General features: G+C 49.0%; 1 long non-coding RNA gene across 1 annotated transcript; it reads left to right on the plus strand.

Moving 5' to 3' along the window:
* The first annotated feature begins 1254 nt into the window (after positions 1-1254).
* On the plus strand, positions 1255-5994 carry LOC123249423. The gene is made up of 3 exons (XR_006506380.1): positions 1255-1376; positions 4172-4303; positions 5838-5994. It is a non-coding gene; the product is annotated as an uncharacterized LOC123249423 (long non-coding RNA).
* The last annotated feature ends 6 nt before the right edge of the window (positions 5995-6000 follow it).

The following is a 6000-nucleotide window of genomic DNA, read 5'->3' on the forward strand; positions in this document are numbered from 1 at the left end:
GAGATGGGAGGTGCTAGATTCAAATCTGGCCTCAGACACTTCCCAGCTGTGTGACCCTGGGCAGGTCACTTGACCCCCATTGTCTAGCCCTTACCACTCTTCCACCTTGGAGCCAATGCACAGTACTGACTCCAAGATGGAAGGTGAGGGTTTAAAAAAAAAATAAGAAAGAAATGGAAGGTGTCTAAGAGATGTCTGTAGAGGGATAGGAGAATTAGCCTAAATGAAGCACTAATGAAGAATTACAGAAAGATGCCTTTAGGGCACAGAAGAGGAAGGGCTCCCTGTTTTTCCTGATCTCTCCAAACTCTCCAAAACAAATTATGGAGCAAAGATAAAGCAGCTGCAGCTGTTTCCATGGTCTAGGTAGGACGCTCAGAATCCAAAAGAAAGTCCTGCAAAAAAGCCCAAATAACTGAGTTCTCTACTGGCATGGAAGCTGCCCTGGCAAACCCAAGGACCCCGCCTGGGCTTAGGACAACCCCTCCTCCCCCCCTCCTTCCCCCCAAGTCTTCCCAGGAAGGAGCTTTGCCCGTGCAGCGATCAGGGTATTCCCACAGCTCCTGCTCATTCTTGCCACCTCTTTTCACAAGCAGCATTTGGGAACAGGAAGAAATCCGCCCCCCCCACACAGTGGGAGAGGGAGAAGCCTCACACTTCGGGTCCCCACCAAGGGAGAATTAAAGTTAAGTGAGCGGCCCAGTCACACCGCTAGCAAGAGTATGAGGGAGGATTTGAACTCGGGTCTTCCTGACTCCACGCTTAGCCCTCTATCCACGCTGCATCACTTCCTTCCTTCCTTGGAGTCTGGAAGGCTTGGGTTTGAATCTTCCTCTAAAACTTACCAGCAGGGCAACCACGGGCAGCTCCCTTTTAATCGTGGGGAGCCTCAGTTTCTTCATCTGTAGAATGAGGGTCGTCTTCTTCCCTGGGCGGTAGCAGGATGAAATGGAACCATGTATAGGATGCTCTCTAAACCCCAGGGGCAATGCAAGCCTTGGAGGCTCTTCCTGATACTGTAGCTCTTTTCCAAGAGGGCGGGATACCTGAAGCAAAGGCTGCCTGAGTTCCTCGGGGGGTTGCTGCCCCGCCCACCCAGGCCTCCCCACCTCTGCCCTTGACCCTGCTTCCACTCCAGCCTGGCGGCCGGGACTCCCGCCTTGGGCCTGAGCGGAGGGGCTTTAGAGTCCGCAGGTGGGCAGCCAGCGGCAGTGCCCCGGTTTCTCCTCCTTCTCTTCCGCAGCTCAGCTCCGAGGCGCCCAGACTGAAGAAGGACGCGACGCAAGGGCGCAGCGCACTGTTGGCCGATATTCAGCAAGGAACGCGCTTAAGGAAAGTCACTCAGATCAATGACCGAAGCGCCCCCCAGATCGAAAGTAAGTGCGCTTGGGGATCGCCATTCTCTCAGGAGTGGAGAGAAGGCCATGGACGGGGCCCTGGAATGGGGGCTGGCGGGACGGCTCCCCTGGGGTTTGCGGCAAATAGAGAGCAAGGAGCGGGGAGCTCCTGAGCCCCCAAAAGGGCCCTTGGGTTCAACTGACCGGCGGAGGAGGCGGCCCTCGGGGTTATTTTTCATTTCACCAGACCCTTGGTTTGCCCACCGGGATGCATCCCCCTCTTGTACTTCCTTTGGGATAAATAATAGTTTTAAAAGTCACTCAGCGAGCATGCAGTAAGCACCGCCTCGGCTTAGCCCGGAGGAGACCGAGAAAGGCAAAGACTTGTTTCGGCTCTCCAGGGCTGGAGGGAGAGAGAAGGGGCAAAGAGCCAGGAGCCGGCAGGACACAGTGTGAATGGAGGGTAGGCAACGGCAGCGAGGCGATAAGCGAGATTAAGGGCATCTGGGAATGGCTTCCTGCAGAAAGTCAGACTCTGGCTGGGACTTTCAGAAAGCCGGGAGGGCGAGGAACAGCAGAGAGACCAGTGTACAGTCCAGAGTCCACACCCACAGGCCCCCACCGCGGCAAAGAACAACGCTTCCCTTTTCCCAAGGGGGGACCAAAGTACAGACTTGTCTAGTCCTGCACAGAGCCGGTTAGGACCCAAGACTCAGGCTAGAGAGAGTTCCTGCATAGTATCCTGCTTCCCATATAAAGGGGAAGAGTTTGGGGCAGCTGGATGGCTCCGTGGCCGGGAAGCCAAATCTGGAGACAAGAGGTCCTGGGTTCAAATTTGACCCCAGGACTCTTCCTGGGCAAGACGCTGAACTCCCATTTGCCTAGCCCTTACCGCTCTTCTGCCTTGGGACTCATACAGCGTAGTGATTCTAAGAGGGAAGATGAGGGTTAAAAAAAAAAAAAAACAACTGATGAGTCTGACAAACTGGATTGAGGTCAGCCCATGCTCAAGATGGTTCTTTTCAAAGCTGGGGGCCATTTAGGCTTCTGTTCTAGTTCTAGAAACATAAAAAGGGTCTTTATACGGACGTTGCTTTGAGATAGCCTATTTCACCGTGGAACTAAAAGCTCATTCCTGACGATTGGATTTGGAATCCCAAAGGAGACGGGCGTTCAAATAGCAATTCGCTGCCCTTGTGGTCTTGCGGCCCCGGAGCCTCAGTGTTTCTCATCTGTGAAAAGGAAGAGGTTCCACTGTTCTTTCCAGCTCTCCCTTCCATGCTTCTACCATAATGAGATAATCGGTCAACCTCGATTGACTATTACTTGATTTGTCTTTTCCTCTGTACTCTGCTTTGGGGAGGATGAGGGGATCTTGAGGCCACAAGCTAATAGCAAGGATCCCCCCCAAAAAAAGAACCCCCATTGCCTCTTGGGCTGAGTACAGAAATATCAGCTTAGTCACACTAAAGATATTAGTGGGATTAGTCATTTTGGGGGGGTGTCCAACTCTTTATGACTCCCCTTGGCAGATATTCGGATACCTGGAAACTTGAATGTAACAAACAAACACATACATTTTTTAAGCTATAAAAAAGAAACTGAAACCCAAAGAGGTTTGTCTTATCTGAAAAAAAACAAAAAAAAACTCGTAAAGGGCAGAGTCAGCATTTGAACCCAGGTCTTTAGGACTCTTTTCACAGGCTGAGTGATCAATGAATGCTCACTTGTTACAAGACCAAGAGAGAGATTTAATTCTGTTCATTGTCCTGTTCTTAATTACACAGAGAAAGGGGCAGATAGCTTTTAGAAATTTAAACAAAAATGTGGAGGTGCGGGGGAAGGAGAGGGAGAGGGAGAGAGAGACAGACAAAGACAGACAGAGAGACAGAGAAAGATAGAGACAGAGACAGAGACAGAGAGATGGAGAAAGGGTGAGAGACAGAGACGAGATGGAGAAAGAGAAAGAGACAGGAGAGAGAGAGAGAGAGAGAGAGAGAGGGAGGGAGGGGAGAAGATGCCTGCATTTGACACTGGGTTAACTAGAAATTCCAGGTAACCAGAACTCTTCCAACCTCCAAGACATTGGAGTTTAAATAAATAAACACTTCTCTGAAAACTTAACCCGCTGCATCCACCAGTGGGCACTGTGTCCTAATTTCTCCTGGAATATGAGCTCAGAGATGGCTTCTATTTCTTGCCAGCCATTCTCATTCATGCTTCAACCAAGGAGTTTTTTCATATTCTAAAATCTCTAAGCACAGGCTTCTCTCTGAACATAGAAAATTCTAGAGATCTGGAGTCAAGGGCTGATTCTCCTTCCCTTCTGGGGGGGAGGGGCAGATTTCATTCTTCTTGAGGGGAGTCAGACCTGCAGCTCAGCCTGGGAATGTGGCTTCTAGCTTGACCCACCTTCACAGACTGTTGGGGATTGGAATTAATTTCTTTTTTAAAGCCCTTCCCTTCTCTCTTAGTGTCCGTTCTAAGACCAAAGAACAAAAAGGGCTGGGCAATTGGAGTTAAGTGATTTGCCCAGAGTCACCCAGCTAGGAAGTGTTTGAGGTCAAATTTGAACCCAGGTCTTCCCAATATTCCAGGCTTGGTGGTCTACCCATTGAGCTTCTTATGTGCTGAGGATACCATGAATGTTAAAGGGATCCTTGGCCTCAAGGAGTTCACATGCATAGGTTTTTTTGCAGGTGAGAAGTTGAATGAGATGGTGGGGTAGAGAATCAGCCCTGGAGGATGACCCTCACGAGGAGAGAAGGAGCCAGAGGTGCATTAGCCTTGTGATGCTGGCACTCAGGACCGTCTCCCACCTTTTCTCTCCTCAGCCTCAAAAGGAGCCAACAAAGAAGGCGGAGGAGCTGCTGGGAACTCCAGAGGGGGCAACCCCCAGGCCCTGGGAGGCCTCTTTGCAGGGGGCTTTCCTGTGTTGAGACCAGCTGGACAGAGGGATGGCTCAGGTAAGGGGTGGAAGAAAACCAAAACACACCTCAGAAAAGCAGCATGCAGGGGCTCTGACATCATTCCAATCAGTGCAGCCTAGATTTAGAGCTGGGAGGGACCTCAGAGGACAGCAATTCAACCTCTTAATTTGATAGAGGAGGAATCTGAGCCTTCAGGAACCTGAGTGACTTGCCAGTGTCATAGAGGATCAGATAGGATTTGAACTCAGATTATAGAATCACAGTGCCATCTAGTCTAACTCCCTTGTTTTACAGATGAGGAAATGATGATCAAGGAGGGTTACTTGACTTACTTATCTAAGGTCATTTGAGTTTTAAGAGTCAGGCAGGATTTGAACTCTGCTTCTTTGACTTCTGATCCTGCTTTCTTGAAAGAGAAGAAGAAGGAAAGGGGAAGAGAAAAGGGAGGAAAGAAAGAAAGGAAAGAGGAAGAGAGAAAGGAAGGGAGGGAGAAAGGAAAGGAAGGGAGAAAGGGAGAGAGAGAGGAAGGAAAGGAAGGGAGAAAAGAAAGAGAATGGGAAGGAAGAAGAAAGGTAGGGATTGGAGAAAAGAAAGGAAGGGAGAAGGGAATGGAGAAAAGAAAGAGAAAGGGAGAACAGAAAGGAAGGAAGAAAAGAAAGAGAAAGGAAGGAAGGGAAAAAAGAAAGAAAAGAAGGGAGGAGAGAAAAGAAAGAGAAAAGGGAGGGAAGGAGAAAGGAAAGGGAGAAAAAAAAGGAAAGGAGGGCGACAGGAAAGGAAGGAGAGGGGAAGAGAAGTAGAAGAGAATTTTTCACTTCGTGAAGGGTAATTGTTGTTTTAAATATATTTAAGTACTGTACCTAGTAAGTATATTGAATGACTCTTTTCTCCACCGATTTTGACAAAGGCAGAGAAATCCACCAGCTGGCTGAGTTCTAAGTCACTAGCAATGTGCTCCCAAGCCAGTCATCATCCAGAACTTTGGGGCTATCTTGGTCCTTTTAAGACTCATTGAAAAGTAACAAAGCTTAATGCTGTAGAAGGTCTTGAATGGAGAAACAGTAGAGAAAATGAGGTTTAAGCAAAGTCATCAGCTCTGCTCCTCTCATAATTATAATTGCAAAAGGCCACTTTTTGATAATCCTACAAGGATCATAAAGGACTTTATTCACAATTATCCTGTGAGGTCTGGATAGGGCAAGTGTCCTAATTAAGTGTCTTAGTCATAGTCTCATACAGACGGAGCCAAGGCGTTCTAATACCCCATCCAATGCTCAGAATGAATCAGGGGCTTCTGGGAAGTAGAAGAAACTCACCTTGTGGACTGCGTAGATTTGTTTTCTTTTTAAATTTTATTTCATAGTAAAATACAGAGGGATGAAAGGACAAAGTAGGAAGGAAGAAATTCTGATAAAGCAGATCCTCATTGCTTCCTCCTAGTGGAGGTGGAAGATTTTCTAGGCTCATTATTCACCCTAACGAGGTGGGAGTTAGTGTAAGTCACCCAGGGGTGCCAGCGCCAGCTCCTCTGGTCCTGGTGGAGACGATGACAAAAGCCCCCTTTGGTTTTCAGGTGGCGGGTCCAGAGCTCCTTCCCCTCGGCTTCCCACCAAGACCATCAGCAGTCCAGTGAACCCCCCTGCGTCTCCGAGACTGGGAAATGCAGCGGAAGCATCAGCCATTTCCAGACCTGTCCCTCCCCGCCCCAACATGCCCGCCCCTCCGCCTCCCACCAC

The sequence above is a fragment of the Gracilinanus agilis genome, chromosome 5 (genome assembly GCF_016433145.1).
Source record: "Gracilinanus agilis isolate LMUSP501 chromosome 5, AgileGrace, whole genome shotgun sequence".
Taxonomy (NCBI): Eukaryota; Metazoa; Chordata; class Mammalia; order Didelphimorphia; family Didelphidae; genus Gracilinanus; species Gracilinanus agilis.